Source organism: Lepisma saccharinum, chromosome 6 (genome assembly GCF_977018435.1).
Source record: "Lepisma saccharinum chromosome 6, izLepSacc3.1, whole genome shotgun sequence".
Lineage (NCBI taxonomy): Eukaryota > Metazoa > Arthropoda > Insecta > Zygentoma > Lepismatidae > Lepisma > Lepisma saccharinum.
In genome coordinates, this window is record NC_139234.1 from 68,253,394 (window position 1) to 68,279,923 (window position 26,530).

Consider the following 26,530-nt stretch of genomic DNA (forward strand, 5'->3'; position numbering starts at 1 on the left):
GGCAATGTGGGACGGCATTTATCAATCTCACTTCGGGAGTTTAGTTCCTAACAACGTACGTTGTTGCCCATTAAGCAACAATTGTTGTCGCTATACTCATTGGCAGAGTGTGAATGACAAATCATTATGGCACGTGTGTGTGAATCTCCGTTTATACAACCAGAGTGTTTCCTCCTACCGTTGTATGTATAGCAAATCGATAGGAATTAAAAAAGTCACACTAAACCAGGAATAATGTGATTTCGTGGTTGGTTTGTCTTATGAATTTTCATGCTCCATTATGTTCACTGAAAAATATGAAAATTGAAGTTGGAAGTTCTTTTGGTTATTGGCAACAATGAGTAGAATATGGGGGATTGGAGAAAGAGAGAGGGAGCAGAAAGGAAGATACTGGAGAAAAGAGAAGAGGAGACACGAAGGTTTAGAGAATAAGGGGAGCGGGAGAGAGAGAGAGAGAGAGAGAGAGAGAGAGAGAGAGAGAGAGAGAGAGACACACAGGGAAGAATTGAAATATCGAGGAACAGATGAACGGAAAGAGGACAAAACAAACAAGAGAATAATAACATGAGAAATAGAAATAGAGAGATCTAGAAAGAGAAGACAGAAAGACAGAACGTAGATAAAAAGATGAGATAATGGATAGAGATAAAAGAGGGCTGGAGAGAGAAGAGAAACAAAGAGAAGTAGTGAAATATCGAGAAAGAGAAGAACGGAAAGAGGACAACACAAACTAGATAATAATACCACGAGAGAGAGAGAGAGAGAGACCTAGAAAGATAGGACAGAAAGATAAAAGTAGGGAGAAGTAAGATGACGCATGAAAGGATAGAGAAAAAGAGGGACAGAGGGAAGAGAAAAAGAAAGGAAGTGAAATTGCAAGGTAGAGATAGACGGAACGAAGAGAGAACAAAACAACGGAGAGAGAGTGAGAGAACAGAAAACAAGAAAGGAAGAAGTAATTATGAAAGAGAGAAGGAAAACGGGGAGAGAAAATATACAGAGGTGGAAGAGAAATATTGAGAATAAGAGAAACGGGAAAAGGGATAGCGAAAGAGGGAGAGAGAATGAGAAAGAGAAAGGGAGCGTGATTAAAAAGAAAGAGAGCAATACAATGTGAACAACTAGATGCAGAGAAGAGAATGGCGCAGACAGAGAGAGAGAGAGAGAGAGAGAGAGAGAGAGAGGGGGGGGGAGGGGACGACGAAAAGAAGCGGAGAGAATGAAATTAAGGAGGGAGAGAGATATTGAAAGAAACAGAAAAAGGAAATAAACAGAAGAAATACATAGACGGGAAAAGAGGCTATATCCGAAACGAACCGGTTTATTCCACACACACACCCACAAAAGTAAGTCAGGAGGGGAATGTACTATGGAGGTAAAATATTCACCGCTGGGAAGTTAGAGGGGAAGGAATCACTGCGTAAATATACATGCGCCGTAAAGTGTGAATTGAAATTATGTGCGCAGAGGCGAAGGGTGAGGCTGCGTGTTATTGAATGAAAGCGTCGAAGGCGGATCCGAGCGATGACCTTTTTTCTCCGTTTCTAAAACTTTCCAGGGTCGTTATGACGCACGGTGTAGTCGCAGGGTTAAAACTGGATCAAGCGAGTCTTGCAGCCCTGATTTCCTAAGCTACTGTAGTTCGCTTGGTTTGACAAGGACTGTGGAATAGTTTCTAACTGCTTTTGACTTGAATACAGCAACGCCAAAACAAATAACGTAGTTTGATTGATTGGCTGATTGGTCTCACGTCGCTTTTCTCCCATTTTTGGTAATCGCGACAATGATGATTTGATTGATTGATTTGCTTTATTTTACTTCGCTTTTGTGCCATTTTCGGCTAATTTTCAAAGATGGGCATGAGTGATGATATGATGAAATTGATGAATGGACAAACATCCTTTCCCAGGTCGGGATTCGAACATGCGACCCCTGGTGTTGTAGCGCGCTGTGCCCAAGGATATAACAACAACACTACTACTACTATTACTAATACATACATACATACGTTTATTTTTATTAATTTGTAGTAGTTATTGTAACCTATAAAGATATTCATAAACATGATAACATGGGCGTGGCCAGAAATTTTTGAAAGAGGGGGGGGGGGGTCGGGCAAATGATAAAAGTTGAATAGTAGAAAAAATAATAAGTATTATTACCACGGTTATAAATGTTATTTTTACAATAACAAATATTATATACTAACAAAAATAAATTGTTTTCGAAATAATAATATTAATAATAATTATTATTATATAAATAAGGAGACTTGATCCACCAAACGAGTGAATACTAGAACAACTATTTTTCATTATTTCTTTTGCATTTTATGCAGTTAGTGTCTGAAATGCATTTTGATATTAACTTTTGCACGCCTCGTTCAAGAAAAGGCTTTAAATGCTAGGCGGATTAATTTTCATAAAAATTTTTATGTGATCTCTCACCTAATTGTATTTATTAGAATTTTGTAAACTGTGGGACCATTTGTTCTTTGGATGAAATGGTAGAATAATACCTTGTTCCTGTATTTTTCACTCAATGTTTTCGATCCAATCCATTTTTACTTTGATTATTCTGTTCAATTACTAACTAAATAAACTTTATTTCTGTTCTTAACAATTAGAGTAACAAAATTTCGGCTTTCTTGTATCTTTAAATGAACAATGTCAATTTCCAAGGGGGGTCCACCGACCCGTTCGATCCCCCTTCCCGACGCCCATTCATGATAATAATTATTATCATTTGTCTATTCAAGTTTTATCAATGGCTCTACCCCGCTCCTACAAAAAGCTCTGACCACGCCCATGTAAGGGAGATAGGCTTTTGGCAGTATTCAGCTGTCCTCTTTGTTCGGCAACTCGACTATCCCACTTGCTTACGCGAGTACTCCCGCCTGTACTCTCTCGAGTTGTTTGCACGAGGAGAGTAAGCTCTCTCTACCTCACTCGCACCACCTAAACCCTTTCTTTTCCCTCTATTTCTTCTCTTCTATCTTTTTCTCGCCCTCACTCTCATTGTGATGTCTATCGACTGTTACAAGAGAATCGAAGCGGCGTTCTTTGAAGTGACGCAACCCAGATATCGTTGGGCAGACATTACATACGCCACAGTGCCCGGAGCTTGCAGCGTCCGCGCGGAAGGGATCCGAAGCCAAGTGATGAGTGTCGCGGAACCTATTACGTGCGTCTCCATTTTCAGTTTCCCTCAGGCAACGCAGATTTCCTTTCTAAATATATTAATTGCATTTGTTCCACCCAGTGTAATTGCGAACGTCAATGAATGTAACTGCATTGTAGCCAAAGGGAAGCAGAATAAGCACTTGCTGGTTGCATCAATGTTTAAGCTACAGTCTCCAATCTTTTCAAACTCTCTTTTTGCATACAGTGTGGGTGTTTGCCCGTAGTCTTTAATATTTCACTTTATTTTGTTTAGAGCCTGATAACGCATTGTTATAATACCTATAAATATCTATTGTGATGCTTAGTTCCAATTTGGCTTTTAATCTTCCAAAATGCTTGTCATCCCTGTTGGGAATTGATGACAGTGTTTTAACAAATGTTTTTAGCTGTTCGAGAGGAGTTGGTCTCTTCCACTGTCTGTGAGGAAGCTTTTAATTGATTCTTACTTCTTAATGTGTTGTGTTTGTTTTGTACAGCTCCCATTACAATCTTACACTTTTAACTTTTCTCAAGAGGCTTCTTACACCCTTTGTTTTAACATTTTAAGTAAGAATTTTGGATATGCAAAATTTCGATATGTGCCGACGCACCCAACAATTTAATTCATTCATTCATTCATAACCTTGCCCAAAATGTCTTCTTTGGTATTTTTCACTTAAAAGCAGTTTTCTGTTGATAAGGTCTCAAGAAAATTTGGTAAAATAAATGCTTTGGTTTGGTTTGAGTTGATGTTTTAAGTCCACTTTGTGCACAGTAAGGCGAATCGGGACTAGACCTATAGTTTAAAGTGTAATCCGAACCACTATGTGCCTCCACTGGATATCGAACCCGGGACCCCAATATATGCTTTGAAATGCAGTAATACAGCTTTATCAACTTGCAAATATAGTGTCAGGGTGGGTTGTTCTGACGTCAAGTATTTATTGCGTTCTGTGATTACTCTAAGATCACAAAACCTAACCAACTTCAGTGTTTCTTCCTGCTCTTCTATCAGGGTGTCTACAAGTCGAGACAAAAGTAAAGAAATCAACAAGTAGGCCAAGAAGTCAATAAAAAGTCAAGATATTATACCACTTGTGGTCAAGATTTTTTGCTATTTCAATGACTGACTGATTGATTAAGTTTATTTTACTTCACTTTTCCGCTCCTTTGGCTAATCGCGAAGATGAGGAAGAATGGTGGTAAGATAGATGGACGAAGGGACAATTATTTATTTATTGAGAAAATTCCAGATACAGCACAGGTGCACGGCCTCCCCGATGGCTCAGTGGTAGCGTCGTCGCCTTGTAATCAAGGGGTCGATACCCGGTGGAGGTACAAGTGGTTCAGATCCCACTTTAAACTGTAGGTCCAGTCCTGATTAGCCTTACTGTGTATAAAGTGGACTTAAAAAACAAATCAATCAATCAATCAAGCACAGGTGCACATTTTACACTGAAATTGTCAACAATGAAAAAGCAATAATAATAATAATAATAATAACAACAAAAATAAAAAGTAATTAAAAGTTACAAAATAACACAAAAATGAATAGCAAATTAACAAAAAAAAGTAAAGATGACACTATTTGATATTATTTACAAACCTTTCTTTTAATAGAAGACGGAAAGGCAAAGCAAACTCGGTGAAAAATCTTGATCCGAGTATTATTGCATTGTGTGGGAAGTCTGTAAAAAGAGACATCTTTTTTGAATTTCTAGTCTAGGTTTTTCTGTGTAAAGTAAGCTTGTGTTGCGTGATGTGCGCATAGGCACTCGAAAGTGGAATTCCTAAAAGAGTGTGTTGCAGCGAATTTCGCCATTGACAATTTTGTATAAGTAAATGAAATCATTCTGCAAGCGGTGCTGATATGCAGTCTGTAAGTTTAGAAAAGACAAGAGTTGCGGAGATGAGAAAATTGCGTAATGAGGGAACCCTGTAACGAACTATAGCCAGGAAGAAGTGAAAGACTGAATCGATTCTAGAGAGCTGAGTGGGACTCGCCATGTACCACACGGGAGAACAGTATTCTATTATTGAGGAAATTAATGACGTAAAGTATTATAAGGTGAGGGATGGGGAGGACGACAACATAAGCCCCGTTTAAGTTTATACTGGCTGTGAATCCAGATGCCAGAACTATGCTAGTGTGCCAAATGCAGTACAGTTTATTGGTAGATAAAACACGTCTAATTCTCTTGTTAAATAACGCTTCAGTTTTCATTTGATTGGCCTTTTGGTAAGGGTCTTTCATTAAATAAATATTTATTTTCTTAATTGCTAATTTGTATAAATAAAGGTTAAGAAAAACGAAATAAAGATCAAGAAAAAGTCAATAATTTTGGATTCGTTAGTTTGGTAGACACCTTTCGTGAGTAGATTAGGTAGGTCAGATTTGCTGCTCTCATGTATTCACATTGTGTTTCCCAGATAGCAACAAAGTCGTTCGTCTGACGTAGGAAGATAGTTCCACCGAGGGAGGAACGCAAGGAGATAGGGAGATTCGCCTAATGTTCTTTCATCATCTTGATTGAGGTTCGTTTCCTATTTTACCCATGCAGACTTTTCCAGATGCTATTTATAGCTGGATGTATCGTGTCGATCCCATTCTGTGGACCCCTCCCCCTCTCATGTTGCCCTCCAACCTCGACCACTTGAAACACGGTCACGTGTTCGCGTTATTACACGAATGTTCCTCGTCATGTGAAGCCCATTTCAGAAAACAAAAAATAGCTCTTGATGCAGTCTTCGCGTGCCTTTTCTTCAAACACAGGGTCCAATTTGAGTAAAACATTTTAGTCAATATCGCAAGACAAATTGCTTAACCGACGACCCTTACGTCAAGATGGTAGGAGTTGGGGGGAGTGGCTGCTGGGGCTACTATATCCGTACCCCCCTGCTCTGTGTTCTCGCGTGTAGGGTTGCCTTCGGACCATAAGGTCGGCTTCGACATCAGAGGGTGTCGGTATTGAGTGTAATTGATGGAGGTGGCATGCCGCGATGCAGGAAATGTGAGCCGAAATAAAAATGTTGTGCTTAGCACCAAAATAGATACTCCGAATGAGCGATAAAGAGGCGATAGGATCGGCTTCGGTGATTTTTATTTCTAGTGCCATTATCTGGACGGAAGCTTTGGGGCGTTCTTTTATTATGCGGTTAGTTGTGAGTTATGTTCGGTGGGGTGTAATTCTACGATTACGATAAACGTGAAGGGAATTAAAAAAGACTTGTACAGCCAACGACAAGTAGGCAATTGTACATCGCTGGTTTTATTTATGATGTTCTACATCCTCTGTTGTTTTAACGAATGGGAATTCTGTTGATGTGAAACAGATATTGTTCTCTGCTAATTGGCGGTTTCAATTCATGATCGTCACATTCTCGAAAACAGACTGAATGAAACTATTACTTTTGCCGTTACGTGTACAATCGACGTAAACATCGATCGTTTCAAGTCAGATAGGCTAATCGGGACAGGCGACTACAGCTCAAAGTGGAAGCTGAAGTATTTGAACCGACCTTCATGGCGGAGTGGTTAGCACAGCGTGTGGGTGTTCTTTGTGAGTGTCCCTTCATCAATTTTTTTCATGTCATCGCTTATCCTCATCTTCGCGATTACCCAAAAATGGCAGAAAAGCGTAGAAAAATAATCCAAATCGCTCAATTAATCAATCAACGAACCACTTGACATGTGCCTCCAAGAGGGATCGAACCTGGGACTCCTCGATTAGAAGGCGACAGAGTTACCATTACATCTGGTAGTCCCTCTTAATAAAATCTAGCCTATATTTCGTTTTAAAGCTCTGTACCTTTTTGAATACACCCCATGTTGGTAGATTGATTGATTTATTGATTTTTTTTTGTTTTAAGTTTACGTTATGCACAGATAGGCTAATCGGGACTGGACTTATAGTTTAAATTGGATCTGAACAAAATGCATTTGGATCATTACACGTGGATTTATACAACATAAGTTATAGTGATTTTCATAAACGTCCGAAAACGGTAAAATCACCGCACGCGACAAATTAAAAATGGCCGACAGATCTAAACGCAAACCTGAAATGTCGATTTTAACACCTGAAGGATATAGATATAAGTAATTCAATAATTAATAATTATTAAAAATGATGATGCGACAAGGGTTGGTCGAAATGATATACATACTCGTGCGCGAGCGCGCATGCACGCACAAAATGTTATCAATAATATATTTGTTTCTCTACAGGTTTCGTGATAAGCAGCAGTTAGAAACATTGTTGCCAGTGAAACATATTTTACAGTAAAAACACAAAAAAGTATGGAACATGGAGGACATTTTTTAAAAAAATTCTACCCGGTTACACACAAAAATATTGTCCGGTCTGATTGCACCTCCAGCAAGTATAGTAACAAGAGACTATATTGTACAATTTTCAGAAATTTTGAGATGTGTGTTTATGAGAAAATGGTTTCTAAAAGAAAGGTCAAAATTAACTTTTTTCGTTTTGTGCAAACATTTTCGACATAACGTTAGAAGTTAGTGCAGAAATGGCATTGCAAATAGTTTGTCCAACTTCCATATTCTATTATTCCAGCAAAAGTCATGTCCTGTGGTTCTTCACTTTAAAAAAAATCATATTTTTGTATTTTGATTTTTAATTTTAGAGTTGAAGATGCTTTCATAAATATGTTCCTTAATAAGGTTTTGGAAGTACTTTGAACAAGCTTTCAAATAAGGAAACCTTAAGTCTCTACCATTTTTGGTTCTTGATTTATAGTGATTTGAACACTGCATTATTTCCCTTGCGTAAATTTTTCTATCAAATAGTGTCTTCCTTTGTGAGCTTGTAACACTGTTAAAAATCAACAGAGAAAGAAAATATTTTATTTTTGGACTTGTGTCATGTGGTCCTCTAACATATATTTCTTTCATCTGATTTTGTAATTCTAAGGTGACACATTTATTACTTACCTGAATGATTTGAGATGAAATAGCCCTGTTACGTAGAGCATTCGTAAATCAGTAGGCCTTTTACTGAGGCAAGGTAAATTCAAATAACATTTCTCGGAAAGTCACTCCAGAATATTAATTTGCAGTTTGCAATGGCGGGAACCTAACCTACAGTATAACATGATTACGGAACCACCTTTGAAATAAATTTTTTCATTAAAAAAATAGAACAGGAAATAATTTCATATCCTGTACTCGTCTGACTACTTGCCATTTTCATTGTCTCTTTCGCGGTGTATAACGCCTAAATCGCTGGCTCACATGATAACCTGGGAGTAATATTGTTTCATCTAGCGAGATTAATTTTGGAATTTTAATACATCCGCTTATCTTGGATCTCGAGTGAGTGTTGAGAACACTTGATCTTGGAATCTGATGCTCTCTCTCTCTCTCTCTCTGTCTCTCCTTTGTACGCACGATTCCCTTGAACTGTGGGATGAATTCTTACGCAGTTACTCACGCGCGAAGACAGAAGGATACTCCTCCGATTTCTGCTGCCTGCCTTTTTAATCAGACGCTTCCCCCGAGCGCTTGCTATGCAGCTGACATAATGTCAAGGTTCACATGAACGAGCAACAGGCTGCTTTCTCGTTCCGAGGCTGTTTTGCATTGAGAAATCTCTATTGCGCATGCATAATTAATCTTCCCTTCCCGGAGTGGCATATATACAGGGTGATTCAGATATTTACCTTTCAAATTGATTGGATGTGTAAGCACACTGAGGCTATTTGTACTCTTCATCCGATATGGGAACCTAATAAGGTCGTCCGCAATTTTTTCTAGTTGGTGGGGGGGCGGGTGCAAGCAAGGCACTTTCCAACAAAACACCGCATTATGAGTCTTTTATAACGCATATTACTGTGACTCAATGTATACTACAGATTTGCAGAAATTTTTACATAAAAATTCGGCCTCTGTGGCGGAGTGGTTAGCACAACACTACGGCGCCAGGGGTCAAGGGTTCGAATCCAGGCCTGGGCATGTCGAGTGTCCCTTCATCAATTTCATCATATCATTACTCATCCTCATCGTCGCAGAAACGCGACACTAATTAATAAATATTAAAATAAAATAAAAATACTTTTTTTAAACTTAAAAATATACTTATTGAGATTTTTTAAAGTGCTGTATGTATGCCACATTTCGTTGCAGATAAGGTTAAGGCTTATGGGTGTTACGGAATGTGTGATACAGAAACTAGTGAAGTAAAGTTTGGAATACACATTTTAAAATGCAGAAATGAAGGAAGATATAGCATGAAATGTCCATGTCTTGTACACGATTTGAACTTAAAATCCCCCTCGGCAAGTACTCAATCTCAAAGGCTGTTCTGGGTTCCTTAAAAAATGAAATTAAAGTGTGATTCCCTACTTTCTGTAAAACGTAAAATATATTTATAGACTGCAACAGTCCTTTAATTGTAATGCATTTGTAATCATTTACTGTTATTTTCTTGTTTGTATTATCACAATTCATCCGCAAGAATGAACAATACTCTCTCTTTTTTATTGAAGTATTGATGAGCTTTTATTTTCTTTTATTATTGGTTGTAACAGTGATTTTGCAAAACGGTACGTGGAGTAATATAATGTTACATCAAGTGACATTTGTGGATTTAATTTGTAATTACAGATAATATTACAACAAACTGTCCACACTGAGGCCACTCCCTTGTACCCATTCGACGTTTATTTAATACAAAAATAGAATCTAATGTGAATATGGAGTAAAGGTGCATATTTTGATACATACTTACGTACGTATTTTTTTAAGTCAGTGCTACATAAAAAGTAGAGTTATAATAATGACCAATATCATAGACGGTTACACATAAATGATGTTCGCGGTTTGAAACATGTATTACTAACGTTTAATTGAATCCAGATGCACAAAAGTGGTACGGATTAATAGATAAACTAAATGATTTTGTTGGTCTACCATGAAGCCACTTAGTATGAACTTTTCCCCGCCAGAAACGACTTTAGAGAGGACAGGAGAGCATTTTCCACATTCACAAATCTCTGATTTTGTTTGCATCATTTCTGTAGTACACTTACTGAATATCCATCCAGTGGGCATGGAATTGTAAGTGGTATTCCGAATTCAAGGGAATGGGTGCATGTTTAAGAAAAGTCAACAGGCCAACCGCAAGTAGAGGATGAAAGAGTGGAGCGACTCTGGGGTTTACCCAGCCCACGAAAATCACCCTTGCCACAGATCAAATCTGAGAGAGCATATCAGAGAAACCATCCCAACAATCGATTATGATATGGTGCAGCGTGCAACATGTCTGGCAGGAATTAGAGAGTTTCGAGATACGCAGTTTTTCTCGATGGAAGCCATATTCTCTTGAAAAGAACTATCAGGAAATAAACAACGAAAACGCTAAGGCAATAGATGACATGGAAAGTAAATTATCAAAGTATGAAAGAAAGCTTCAAAGTCTTACCAACGACTTGACGCTGAAGACAACCGAGCTTGAACAATATGAGAGAAGACAATCTCTCAGAATCTTTGGCATCAAGGAAAGAGAAGGGGAGAATGCCGATTCAATAGCGGTTAATCTCTTCAAAGAAACTTTAAAATTGAACATCACAGAAGAGCATATTTGCAGGTCCCACAGGGTAGGACGTCCATTCAAGAATCCAAGGCCCATCATAGTAAAGTTCGTGAGTTACAGATCCACAACACTGGTACTGAGGAACCGAAGGAAGCTAGCAGGAACATCCATTGCCATTGCTGAGGACCTCTGCAAGGAACGACTCCACCTGTTATGGAAAGCTAAGGACAAGTATGCGAATCGAAATGTTTGGACTGAGGACGGAAAAATCGTCATCAAAACTGAGACGGGAAGGAAATACGTAACAAGGTCCGAAGAACTGTAATAAGCTATGTGTATCCCAAGTGTGTGTTCCAGAGCGAGTAGTGAAAAAACATATCCCATTCATTATTTCTTATTACTATTTTATAATTTTTATATTATAATCATTATTATTATTATTATTATTTCACTATTAGTTATATTAAGCCACCTGAAAGTTTACTTTTCTCACAAACTAGCTCTTATTTGCCACAATTATTATTATTATATATTTTTTTCTTTTTAAATCCTAATGTACGTAGCTTCAGTCTCCAAACTACTTAAACCAGTTGCTACGTGGGGGAATCAAAAAGTAAGTTACACCCGAGCCGTGTTCTTGTACGAAAAGAGATAAAATAATTACGCTTGGTGGCAACACTGTCCGGAATGTATTCTCCCCATACCCAAAGCAGCCATGCTGCAGCTGGTTTAGTAGGCGAGTAGTCACCGTGTGAATATGGCACGTCGTATTGAGGTGGCGTCCAACATTGAGGTGCACTCTGACGTCCGACTTTTGTGGGCACGAAGACATAATCGGAGTGAAATCCATCACCAAATTGTCAAGGTGTATGGTGAGAATGCAATGTCACACTCCCTGATCAGGAAATGGTGCCAGATGTTCAAAGAGGAAAGAACGAACATGAACGACAAACAGCGTGTCGGGCAGCCTGCATCTGTGAACGCTATCGACAAAACGGAGCGTGTGAATGCAATCATCCTTGCCAACTGGTACGTGAAAATTAAAAGAGATTGCAAGTGAACTGAACATATCCTACGATAGTGTGACTATGCTGATTCATGACCAGTTGGGTGCATCGTAAATTGTGCTCTCACTGGGTGCTGCGATTGCTAACCGATGAGCACAAAATTCAACGCAATTGAAATTGGACGGAATTTTTACACACAAGAAATAAAAAAAACTGGTCAACGATTCGAAAAGTGTTTGGAATACCTTAGGGACTATGTCGAAAGAAGTTAAATGTTCATACATTCCTGTTCAATAATTATTTTCTTTCTAATGTGTTTTGTTTCTTTTATACAGGTGGGTGTAACTTACTTTTTGATTTGCCCTAGTATATCTCACGATCTAAAAATGTTCACTTTCTCCCATCCATTGCTCGTGACAGCTCGCTGACCAATGCTACGTAGAAACCTCCCCCGTCGATGACAATGGCTGACCGTTACACATAAGGGAGTGATCTGGAGGAGGGTGGGAGACGTGAGGCCGCATTCCAAGAATTACCCCTAGCCTCTACAGCCAGCGCTGATGGCTTGGAAGATGACATACACGCCTTCAGCAGAGGCTTACAAATATGTCACCTAAATACTCAAGGGTTACTGAACTCTTTTGATGAATTTAAACATATCACATCTCCTGCTAATTTCGATGTAATAGGTATCCCCGAATCGTGGCTAAAGCCTGTGATAAGTAATAATGTTGTGGAACTTCATGGTTACGAAATCGTAAGAAAAGATCGAACTCGATGCAACAGGGGGTGAATCTGCTTTTATATCAAATAAAGTATTCGATGGAAAATAGTAGGAATTGACAATTTTTATAAAACTAGACGAACAAATTGAAATATTAGTAGTCGAAAATTTATTGCAACAAAGAGAATGTATCTGTTGTGTTGGTGTACAGGCCGCCAAATATCTCTTATACCACATTTAATTATTTTCACGATGTATTACAATTTGCATTCGTAAACTACGACCATTATATTTGTATCGGCGATGTAAACGCAGATTTTTTAAGACCTAAAGAACCGGATACAAAATTACTGTCAGGTATAATTAAAGAACTAAACGGCATTCAAATTATAAAAAAGCCAACTCGGCAAACTGCCACATCGGAGTCCCTAATAGATGTTAAAATATGTTCTAAAAAGACAAAGGTTTTATATGTAAATCAACAGTCATCTGATCATGATACAGTGTATGCAGCATTTGAAGTTCATAATAGTGTAAAAAAAATCTAAAACGAATGTGATGTGAGGACGTGAATAGCCAGGTCGAAATGATAAATCATGCATTACTATTGCTGGCGAACAAACACATCCCTGTTAAAACGCGCAGAGTGACAAAGCCTCCCGCGCCATGGATAAACAACACCGTTCGTAAATTTTGGAAGCTTAGGGACTACTATCATTTTAAATACGTAAAAACAGAGTTGAAAAAATAGTGCGAAACAGCAAGTTTCACTATTATAAATCTGCAATCGATAAGAACATAAAGCATGCGAAAGGAATGTGGGCGACCCTGCGTAAACATGGCCTAATAGGTAGCAAAGATGTCAGTCAAGATATTCCCGAAAACATACTAGATCCAAATAGCATTAATGACTACTTTATACAAGCTTCGCAGAGTGAAGCTGACCAGGATGCGCTGGAAGACATTTGCAAAACATTTTTCACTCTCAAACCCCTAAATTCATTTATCTTTACTAGAGTGACCACTCAAGACATACGGAAGGCATTCACAAGGACACGTAGTAAAAAACGCATGTGGAGACGATGGCATAAACTTAACCATTTTAAAATTGTTACTTCCATTTTGTCTAAATACTATAACCGTCATAATAAATAACTCCCTAGCACAGGGTATCTTCCCAGAAGCGTGGAAAAAGGCAATCGTTTTACCACTCGCAAAATGGAAGCCTGTTAAAAATGTGAATGACTTGCGCCCAATAAGTACACTTCTGATAACGTCGAAAATTCTAGAGCGTATTGTACACGAGCAGCTATTCACTCGTAATAGCTACATCTAGTTTTCCAAACCATCAATCTGATTTTCGGCCCAATCACAGCACCACAACAGCCATTCTGAAAGTTGCTGATGATGTACAAAAAGCTATCGATGAAAGCAAAATCACCTTACTTATATGCCTTGATTTCTCAAAAGCATTCGATTGCGTGAACCATGAAGTTCTATTCGCTAAATTACACAGCATTGGGGTTAACGGCATAATCGGTGTGTATTTGTAGGGGGAGAGTGGGGAATTCCCCCTCTGGATACTTGTGTCCCCCTCTCTGCTTGATAAATTTTGTCCCTGGGGGGGGGGAATGATATTTAGGGTCGAAACAAGAAATTATTGGTAATTTAGTTACTTTTTCCCACTTCGCCATTCAGTTGCAACACTTCTCTGTCAGATGACTGGAAGCTCCATTTGGCGCTGCTCTATTCCTGGAACTGTCAAACAAGTGGCCCTGGGTCGAGGACCACCTCCCCTCTTCCCCTTTTCTTTGTCCACGGAATTTGGCAGGAAGATGCCACCCCAATGAATGTGATAGTTTCAAATGAGTTGTCACGTGACTTGAACTTGTCACCACAGAACGTCTGTATTTGTATGAGTGGAACAATAGTACACGAAGATAGCCTACATGTAATTTTTGACGCGAGCGCTATAGCCCTTTACGAAGTCATTTTTTAAAAAGAATAGTGTGCTCTTTTTTTGTTTTTGATCAAAGAGCTGTATTTTTTTGTGAAGCTAGAATATTAGTGAAACAAGTGATCATTATGACTCTGCAATATCGGGAATCTGCCTTCAAAATGAACGAAATCTGATAAAGGTGGTGGCGGTGAAAGACTGTTGATCAAAGGATCGGTTCTGAAAATTTGCAAGTGCATCTACACAGAAGGCAGCAGTAGTAAAGTGGTGAGTTCCTTTTGATTGTTGATTACCTGTGAAAAATTTAATAAACGGAAAAAATACAAGGCCATGGCTTGATGTATCTAGTGTTGAAGTTACGCGTACATAATCTTTCAACATCACTGAATCAAATCATATGGCGAGTTGGAAGGTGGTATCCTTTGTTGGAATATTTTTCGGTTTCTACATGCGTTAAGTTGGTAGTTTTGTAATTTTGCAGCAAGCTAAACACATTTATTAAATATTAAATAATGATAAAAGATACAGAAGAATCTATAATGAAATCGTTCTCTTGATCAGTTCCGTAACAATTGATCATGAAATTATGTATACAATGATGATGTCACATACATAGTAGTGGTAATTAAGGAGTCTCGGACATGGGCGTCGCCAGAAATTTTTGCAGGGGGGGTCGGGCAAATAATAAAAGTTGAATAGTAGAAAAATAATAAGTATTATTACCATGATTATAAATGTTAATATACAATAATAAATATTATAAACTAACCAAAAAAATTGTATTTGAAATAATAATAATAATAATAATAATAATTATTATTATTAAATAATTGGAGAGACTTGATCTACCAAACGAGTGAATAACAGCACATCTATTTTCCATTTTCATTTTATGCCGTTAGTATCTGAAATGCATTTTGATATTAACTTTTGCCCGTGTCGTTCAAGAAAAGGCTTTAAATGTTAGGGTTTTTTTTTCTTCATAAAATTTGTTATGTGACCTCTCACCTACAATTGTAATTATTAGAATTTTGAAAACTGTGGAACCATTTGTTCTTTGGATGAAATGGTAGAATATAACCTTGTTCCTGTATTTTTCACTCAATGTTTTCAATCCATTGCATTTTTACTTTGATTATTCTGTTCGAATACTAACTAAATGAACTTTATTTCTGTTCTTAACAATAAGAGTAACAAAATTTCGGCTTTCTTGTATCTTTAAATGAACGATGTTAATTTCCAGGGGGTCCACAAACCCGTTTGACCCCCCCTCCCGACGCCCATGGTCCCGGACTAATTAGCGTAACTTGGCGGAGTCACTTGCCTATGTAACAAATTTTCAGAACTAAGCAGCTAATGGAACTTGTGTTAAGCTCCTGTGACCTGAGAAGCAAGTTAATGAGTAATTTTTATGATTTCGAAAATGTGTAACGACCACCTTGTTAGCCAAATTGCACTCGTTTATTAGAAAATATCTTATTCGTATACTTTTAAGTTAATAATTTGCATTATAGTATTTATACTTAATTGTTTTCATAACTCATGTATGTATTTATGTTTTATCTTATCATATTATATTATTCGCATATTTTTGCAACATTAATTCATCCTAATTAGTATATGCAACGTTTTCATTAAATCCAAGATGGCTAGGAATATTTCTAACACAAGTGTTGTTGTTTAAGCGCATATTATATATATATTTCTTCTTAATATCAATCTTTGTTCAACAATAGACAAGATCAAAGTATTTTAATCTTCGTTATAAATTCATATACTAAATCTTTCTTTATTCATTTTATGTGCAAGGGCAAATATGAATTGCTTTATAAAGTCACTTTCGCTATTTGTTGTCCCTGTTAAATATTGTAACATGTAAGCATATAATTCACTATCTCACTTTCAATAATATATCGTTTTCCTATTGGCTGTTAATTTTAGGAGTGGGGGAACCACGCTACGTGTTTTTGGCGATGTAAAAACTTCCACGTTGGCATTTTTAATTGTTGCCAACCTGAACTTAAGTTTACTATGGCTAATTAACATTGATGGGTTACATAAATTATCAGTTCTTCTTGTGATATTTTTATGTTATGAGTTGCTAGCATTGTAAAAAGAACAATCTGTTATGCTGCGCCTCGCGCTTGAGGTAGGAGTTGAGGTCTTGTTATCTACGGTAGAGGCAGGGCGCGGTTTCTGTCCTGACAACATTTTACTAATCACTGCCTTCGATCGAACAGGACTCAGCATATGATTTATTTGAACTGTGCTAATAAGTATGTAACGCGCGCGAGTCGGTATTAAAGATTTTCAACTTTTTAAACTTAAATTACTTGGTTCTAGTTTATTTACGATGACTTGTCGCCTGTCGGTGTTTACCTTCCAGGAAATGAGTGGATCGTCTTAATCCCGATCCCTGAGTGAGAACTCTTGCGTCCAATTGACCAGCCGGAGCAAGAAACAGTGTTGCCGTTTCGTGGCTCCTTGTCCAGGAGTTACGAGTGGTGGCACGTTGCAAATGTAACAGTAATTTAGCAAAGCAGTCTTTGGCACTATTTTTATGGGGTATAAAACTTTTGATTCTGCCCTCGCCCAAAGTTATGTCCAAGTTCAATTCAGTTCTCCAAAAGTTAGGTCCCAGACCAGATTTGTGGAAGTGGGTGTTAGAATCTCACTTTAGAAACTGTAGGCCCAGTCCCGGTTAGCTGTTCTGATCATGAAGTGGACGTGGCCTATTTGTTTCTGTCAAGATACACATTTAAATCGGCATATTTTCAGCAATTATTAAAAATATGTTTTGTTCATAGCTATATATTTTTTTAATGTTAAATGACAAATCCAAGTGTGGAGTGACCCCATTTACTATTTAAAATTGTCGAGATACCCCATTCACCCTGCAACCCCTCTCCTCTAGAGGCGACAAAGGTACATACATACACACCATTATCTCATGCTGTCTCTAGACAGTCAGTAGAGTCCCCCCCCCACCTCTGGAAATTTCTTACATACCACGCTGGGAATAACCCATAATTGGTTTGCATCGTACCTTTCTGGCAGGAAGCAGCGTGTACAAGTCAGAGACAAAAATAACTGTTCCTGTGGGTGGTTAAACATTCGAAACGGAGTTCCCCAAGGAAGCATTCTTGGACCTCTCCTTTTCTCCACTTATGTAATGGACTTACGTAAGTGCCTCTCGCATGCACAGTATCACCAATATGCTGATGATACTCAGATATACATACATACAAGGATACAAGAGTTCTCAAATGCAGCATCACAACTATGTACAAAAAGACCTGAACGCCATAAGTGAATGGGCACACACTAACATACTAAAATTAAACCTAACCAAGTCAAAATTTGTCTTAATAGGAATGAAATTTCTGGTAAAAAAGCTAAGCCAAAACAAATATCACATGGTTCTCCCCAAATTGAATAACCACCCATTACATTTAGAAAATACTGTTAATAACCTTGGCTTTGTCATGGATGCCCATATAGAATGGTCAGATCATATTTCAGCGCAGATAAAAAAAGCCAACAAATGACTTTGAGCTTTACATCACTTGAAGAATATTGTAGGCATTGAGGTTAAAAAAATGTGCGAGAGTCTAGTTTTATCACGATTAATCTACGAAGCCACAGTTGCTTTCAATGCAAGCAGCTCCATAACTAATAAGCTACAAGAGCTACAAAATGCATGCATAAGATTCATATACAAGTTGAAAAAAAAGGGACCACATTTCGGAATACTTATTCAGTTTGAATTGGTTTAACAACAAGATTTTCGCTAAATACCAATTATTAACTTTAACACATTAAGTACTAGGCAACAAGTAGCCTGGATATCTCTTTGAAAAACTGTACACACATTCGAGCAGACATGAACATGTAACAGGACGAAAAAAAATATTGTCAGTCCCAGTACATAATACGACCACCTACGGAAAATCATTTACCGTAACTGCCACTAAAGACTGCAATTCCCTCCCAACCTCCCTAATATACATCAACAGCCATAAGCTATTTAAAGAGAATCTCACTCAAACAGTATCTACTGGCAAGGCAGCCAATCACGAGCAACTTTTCAATCATAAAAATACTCACTGTATAGTAACTGTGTGCATATAAATCTTATAATTTCATTATTTTATTTCACTTCATTATTATTATTATTATATTATTCACTGTTCCAGATTACTGAACATATACAGTATATGTACTAAAGATAAAAGAAACAAATATTAGATACCTATTTTTTTTTCGTTATATATACACACATACATACATACACACACACACACACACACACACACACACACACACACATATATATATATATATATATATATATATATATATATATATATATATATATATATATAAATAATTGTTCTTATTTGTATTGATTTGTAATCCTTTTCATGTTTTTTTTTCAATGTATACCATTTATTCCATTGTATTGTATTAATCTTCCAGCCAAGGGTCTGTTGTAAGAATTGCCCTAGAGGCCGAAAAACGCCCGCTCTAATAAAGACGATTTATTATTATTATATGGCTATCGGCACGTCTATGCAACTTTTATCTGTAAGAGAAGAGCTTAAGATCCTTGGTTGCACGGTGACCCAACATTAATGAACGCACATAATGCGTTTTCCTTGCTTCTATTCATGGTTGACACAGCCCCAAACCTTCCAGAGTGTAGCGGGGTATGAGTTGGAACTTTATGCAAGTTGAGAAACTCCTATGTTTACGGCGCTGGCTGTTCAAAGCTCTTAGGTACTGCGAATCTTGAGGGAGCTATGATGTTGGAGAACACCACAACTTTATACGGGGAAGATGTTAGAGGTTAGAGCGTTGTTAGGACGCTATTATTCGAGACAAGGACACGTATGTATACGGAACACCGAAAGGTTCCTAAGTGCGCTTCTTTCCAATGTACGTCGTTTAGAAATGTTGAAGTATGTATTTCGTTTACTTCTTCTTTCTGCCTCGTTTGGTTAATCGCGCCGATGAGGATGAATAATGATTAGATGAAAATGATAAAGGGACAACAATAAATCCCAGAAAGGATTATACTGCTCGTGTACCCAGAAAGCAGAACGTCTGCAAAAATGCAATTACCAATGTTCGCTGCAGGATTGATCGAGCAGAGATTTAGCAGAGTGGAGATTTGTATCGTTCTCAGATATAGGCATTTGAATTGGTGCTGTTGGGCAAGAGGGTTGGCTGAGACTATTCACGTTGGGCTAGAGCCCACCCTGTATCGACTCCTCGGAGTTCAAATAACGTATGCCATCGTGGTTCCTTCAAGACGAGGTATATTTTTTGATAATAATCCGAAAGGTCTAACTACATAAGTTACGGTATTCAAGCGGTGGGTCTTCTTCGTAACATACGCACAACCACCTACAATAAAAATGGTACACCTCGATCCTACAATACTCACTTTCCTGTAACGCGTTAAGTGCTTAACTCTACGGATTTAGCCCAATTTTCTATCGTAGCTGACTTGCGGTATCCATGATTGCCCTATATATTCGCTTTCGTGTTCTTTGAAGCGGTACAGTTTCTTCTTGCGTATGTTTTGTGTGGGTGTTGCAAATCTACTCGTTGCGTAACCGTAAAATTACATAAAAGTGGAATTTTTTCTCCTGGGAAAAGAGGGAAATTCTTAAGCGCGAAATGCTAACGGTTTCTACCACGTTCGTAATATCCACTTGGAGAAATGCTTCGGTTACTTTTCAGCTTCGTGATGAGTCAAGTGAGAAATGAGAAACTGGAAAATTAGGAAAGATTTGTCTTGTGACATTTCTGTCATTGTCTGCAGTCCAGATCTCATTGCCTTTTTTCTGTTTGCTATGAAAGCAGGTACATTCCTGGGTACAATTGCAATTGTCTTGTAGATATTTAGTACTTTTTTATTTTTCGTTATGTTTATTTCTCATCTTTAGTCTAATCGCGACCATGAGAGCGTTTGGTGATTACGGGGAATCCATCAAGGTCGGTAGTCGAATCGAGAATCATGTATAGCATCGACAAGTCAACAAGTTCCTACAATGTAACGGTCGTCTGTCTGTCTACGACCGTGTTGCACTCATAGTACACCCTACTAGCGTGCGCAGAGGGGGGTCTGAAGGACTACAGCCCCCGAAATTTTCAGAAAATGAAATGGAGTTAGTAATGAAGTTGGAAAAACTTACAATGACCCCCGATAAACATTTTTGTGTTTGAATAACTTTTTTAATTGAAGATTTAAAATGGTTATTGGAGATCATATCTCATGAAAATAAAACACCAACAACGTGGTATCACTAATTTTGATTTATGGTGATCCAAGCGAACATATTTTATGTCTCTGTTCAGTAAAGGTTAGCGTCGCACTGAACTCGCGTTCAAATTTAGCTGTAGATTTTGGTACAATTTCAATTGAATTCACATAATCCTTGAGTGACGTGGAAATGTGTTTTGGATTTTCTTTGTAGATATGAAAATCTTTGACTAGTGATGCACACATGCTGACATTCCCCTGACATGTCACCATAAAAAACGTTTTTAATCATCTAAATGATTGTGTGTGCATTTATTAGGACTACATGCGAAAAGGAACAGAAGTCTTCAAACCGGCTATTCACGTTGTCCTCCAAAGATTGAAAAAAATTGCTTTTGAACGTGTGGTGTTCCTCTAACTCCTGAACTACCGTCCTCCTACACTGTGAGTCAATCATTTTCAATGTTTCATGAGTAGCCATGTAAATTTCTTACTTTGTTCTAAGAACTGAAGGATTTTGGTTTTGCATATACAATGATAGTACTTTCAGTAGTTGTAGAGAGTCTTAAAATATAGCAAATTCCTTCATAAATAACTACTTTGTCAAATGTTTTACCAATCCTTCAAACCTGAACCTCCCACGATCAATCGGGGACCATCTCGACTTACATTTTTAAGACACAACGAAGCGATCCACAGCACATTTTTTGTATTCGGTACAAAAGTACTTGTGAAACACCAGAAGCCTGAAAAAATACCGAACATATGCCATCTAAAAGAGAGACAGCCAACTTTTCAAAAGCATTGGGTGGACTCAAACACTTGAATTATAAGTTCGCAAAAGATCACATAAATTATTGGGTGGGCTCGGGTCCATGTAAATTGGCGCTACTGTACACAGTCGCCATAAATTACGTAACGAATTTTTTGTATGTAGCTATGGTGCGATAAACTTAATTGAATTCAACTGGAACACCATAAGTAGGATATAGTTTACAAGTGGGTTGAAAATAATCATCTCTGGTTGAGATATGTCATTCATAATCAGAGATTTGATGGTTCAAAACTTCAAATCGCACCCTGCATTAAAATGAATAGATGCATGTTTGTTCGCTACTTTCAAACGACAAACTTCTGAAGATTTTCCGTTCCATCACATTCGAAATGAGCCCAAAACGAGGTCTAGAGCTTTATACAGGGTGTTTCGTAAGTTCGTTTACAACGCTTGGGATGTGATTGTACGAGTGAAAATAAGGTGGAAAGTTCATGTAACGAAATTCCGGAAACGGCTTTGTTGCAGAGTTATTGACGTTTGAAAACGTTGGAAAATGATTTTCCGAAGTGAATAATGGCAAAACGGGTGGAGAGACGTCGTCGGTGTTGTGCGGTCCACTAAGAAATTGGGTACGCTCTTGTCAAAAAATCACGCGGCAATGTTGTGCAATGTCGGCGCAAGGGATTCCCCAAAGGACGCGAACGAAGATGTTGACGGGAGTGGAGTGGGTATGCGTTCTGCGTGAGCTGGTATCGACTAAAATTGGCATGTGTTGAATGGCACCAAAAAACAAAGAAAATTTCCTGAGCGAAGGGCACCATGACGTAAAAACGAAAAAAATGAACTGTCATAGGTTGCATTCCCTGAAGGGCACACAGTATGCTTAATGGAGATGTGAAGGGAACATCATCACAGACGGTTTTCAAAGTGTCCACCATGTACTTCCAAGCAGAGGCGACAACGGCGAATCAAGGATTGTCTAGTGCGACCCAACAACCCCGGCGTTTCTGCTATCGATGCTGCAGCTACATTGATACGGGCAACGAGGTCCTCGGCTGACACGACAGGTGTTTCGTAAACGAGGCGTCTCATCTCTCCCCAGAGGAAGAAATCCAAGGCGATCGAGGTGGCCATGGCACAGGCCCTCACCTGCCAATGCACTGCTTGTGGAATACGGTATTGAGGAAATGGCGCACATTCCGATCGAAATGTGGGGGTGCCCTGTCATGTTGAAACCACAGTCTTTGTCTCAGTGCCAAGGGCACGTCCTCTGGCAGTTCAGGCAAAACCTCACTGACAAATGCTTGATAAGTGGGTCCACATAGGCGAACAGGGAGAATGTACGGGTCAATCAATTGGTCATGCAGTATCCCGCACCACACATTCACTGCAAATATGTGCTGATGATGTGCCACTAGCAGTGCATGTGGATTTTCATGTTCCCACACATGACTGTTTTTACTATTGAACACACCAGTTTTCGTGAAAATAGCCTCATCAGTCCATAGTACCGTATTCTGAAAATTGGGGATAGTTTCAATTTGATGAACAAACCATTAGCAAAAGTCCTCACGTGGGCCAAAGTCCCGAGGTAAACGTTCTTGCACTTTCTTCAATTTGTACGGGTGAATCCCTCTTCTGCCAGGACTCGCCACACATTCACATGGGAGATGTTTCGTTCGTGGGCTAGTGCGCGCGTACTGGTGCCTGGATGATCCATCACTGCAGTTAGTACATCTTCCACAAACCGTCGTGTTCGCACACTTCGCGGTCGTCCAACTTCTCGACAAGGTGGCAACACTCATCCTGTTTCCCGAAGTCGAGTGTCTACAGTTTGAAATAAGGTGTGCGATGGTAACACCCTATTTGGAACACGTGCCCCATACAGACGCCTTGCAGCTCGACTATTACCTCCAGCCTACCCATAAATCAGATGCATGTCCGCCAGCTCTTGGGACGTGTATGCAGCCATCCCTACTGCTAGGTCAAATGTTTACCCAACACTACTGTCCAAGAACCTCACGTCTTTCCATTCAATCGTGAATGTTTAACAACCTGCTGCTGGCACAGCACCTGAAGCACGAATGGCACAGACACGTGCGCTCCTTCATGAGGAAACCTACACTGTTGGCGCCCCTAGTGGGAAATGTGGTACTTAACGTCAGATCACACGGACACCCATCTGCCCTTCAGGGTATGCAACCTATGACAGTTCATTTTTTCGTTTTTACGTCATGGTGCCCTTCGCTCAGGAAATTTTCTTTGTTTTTTGGTGCCATTCAACACATGCCAATTTTAGTCGATACCAGCTCACGCAGAACGCACACCCACCCCACTCCCGTCAACATCTTCGTTCGCGTCCTTTGGGGAATCCCTTGCGCCGACATTGCACAAAATTGCCGCGTGATTTTTTGACAAGAGCGTACCCAATTTCTTAGTGGACCGCCCAACACCGACGACTTCTATCCACCCGTTTTGCCATGATTCACTTTGGAAAATCATTTTCCAACGTTTTCAAACGTCAATAACTCTGCAACAAAGCCGTTTCCGGAATTTCGTTACATGAACTTTCCACCTTATTTTCACTCGTAAAATCACCTCCCAAGCGTTGTAAACGAACTTACGAAACACCCTGTATGTTTCAGAATTATCTGTATTTAAAATAACCATACATTCTAAAAGATAAATAAATAAAAAGTATTTATGTAAACTTTCGATTAAAAAATAAAATCCGTGTGTACTCTTCTAATATATATATATTAGGTCCATCATAACATGGGGAGACTTTTTTTCTTCAATTTCAACGCATAGTTGCTAATTTTCTTTTATTAGGTCTAGACATACTTTGTGCAAAATTGTGTGCCAATAGAAAATATGCAGGGGTCGCTCAAAGCCCTCAATGTGCTATATGAAGTATCAAACAGTTAGGCATATATTATGTTGTAAAATATACAACAAATAGGTTATTTTACATTACTTCTTAGAGTTCAAATAGGTTTATTCAATTTACTAATAAGATGAAATAAGTGTACAAAGAGAAGCAACACTGAATAAAAAGTCCTTCAACAGCGGTATTGCATCATTACCTCACTTGAGTCAAGGCTTCATGGACAGCAAACGCAGGGGACGAATTTTGGAAGGTCCTGTAGAAGTAAATATTTTAATGAACTTCATCTACCACTCAATTCATTGTTTCAAATTTGTGTGTTAATTTCTTGTACAAGGGGAGGGGGGAAGAATTGGAGCTGAAGTGTTCCTTTTAATTTCTTCCAATCTTAGATTCTATCAATCTTTCGGACAGAAAGTTCACGATACTCAAAGTAGCTATTAGTGCCACATCTAATGGCATGAATCTTGACAGTTTCCACAGTGTACTTCACTAAGTTTCCACAGTGAAGTACAAACGAGCTGCTCATCACGAAATCATTGACAAAATGTGTGCGTGAGGAAGTTTGTAACACCTAAATACTAGGTAAATCAAAAAAGTAAATGCAATTTTCACATAACATCTTTATTTCCACACAAGAAGAAGAACTAAACATGTCACTTTTCCACATATGGCCCCTGCACGGCAATGCACTTTCGGTATCGTGCAATCAGTTTCTGTATCCCGTCCGCAATGAAGCTTTTTTTTTGCTCACGAAGCCACGTCTGCTGGACCTCGTCATCTGACCTGAACCGACGACCACGAACAAACTTTTGGTACACTAATTCACTATTGCATATGCTGATCCGAAACCTATGTCGAAGAGTTCCGCTACTTGTGCTATTGTGATTTTTCGATCGTCCCTGATAATGGTATCCACCCGTTGGACGTTTTCTTCTGGGCGTCCACTTCGACTTTCGTCCGTTATACTTGTGCGTCCCGCTTTAAAGCGGTCCACCCACTCATACACCTTTCGTTGAGTCATGGTGCTGGCTCCATACTGCGCTAACAGCCGAAGGTGGATGTCGGCCGGTTTGGCTCCTTCCGACCACAGAAAGGGCAATACAGCGCGCTGTTCCTTGATGGTGCATTTGTGGAGTGGTGCGTCCATACGTGTGACCTTTTTGCTCCGCGACACTCGACTGAATGGGACGGATACTCCCACTTCCACGTCACTCCAAGTATACACGTGGTGACGTCAGACACTCCCAGTCTTCGTTTATTCCTGCGAGAACTCAAAATTGCCTTTAGTTTTTGATTTACCCTAATACTTCCCTAAGTCTTGCACTGGGATAGTACGTTGATGAAAGATCGATCAAATCAAACGAATCTGAAAGCAATTGTGGATAGACTTCCAGTACGTACCTGTTACAGGTTATGAAGGTGACAAAATACTAGGTGCTGCAAAGGTGCCATCTGGAACAGGAGATGTAGCTGCTCTTTTTGGGGGGTGCTTCATGACATTGTGTGCATGAATTTCAATACAACAGCTTCTAAGACAGGAACGATGAGAGGTGTCTGCAGTCTGTTGTAACAATGTATTGCAAGAAATTTGTTGTATTTAGCTTGCAGGCACCATATCCACAAACTGGAAGGAACAAGTTGGATACACATTTGCAGTGTCTTGGAGCTGAGCTGGTTAGAGAGAAGGCATCTTCCACGGAAAAGCAAGAAATTATAACTTGTCTTAAGGCAGGGGTTCCCAAACTTCTTCGTTTCACAGCTCCCTTACGTTTCAAGATTTTCCCGCGGCGCCCAAGTCAGAATGTAGGCCTATTTAAAACTTACAACGCTCAGTTAGTGTGGTTTGTTTGCTTGCCTTAAGGTAAAAAATAAACACATATTTCAAATTCAGAAACATTTTATGTGTAAAAAGTACTAAATAAGCACATATTAGGAACAATCATATCATTTCAGTGAAAATATTGGAACATTTCGTGGCGCTCCTGTAAGCTAGCTACGGCGCCTCAGGGCAACCACTGTCTTAAGGCTTGTGAAGAAAGCACAAGTTCAATATGCATGATACTGGTAGACTCCAAAAGCTTAGAAATAAAAGATCTGTTTCATTTAATTACAAGGGTTGGATAAAAAGTAATGGCAACACTGGTATAATTGGTACTTGACTGTATTGGCAGAGGAGCACGTGTTACATTCCT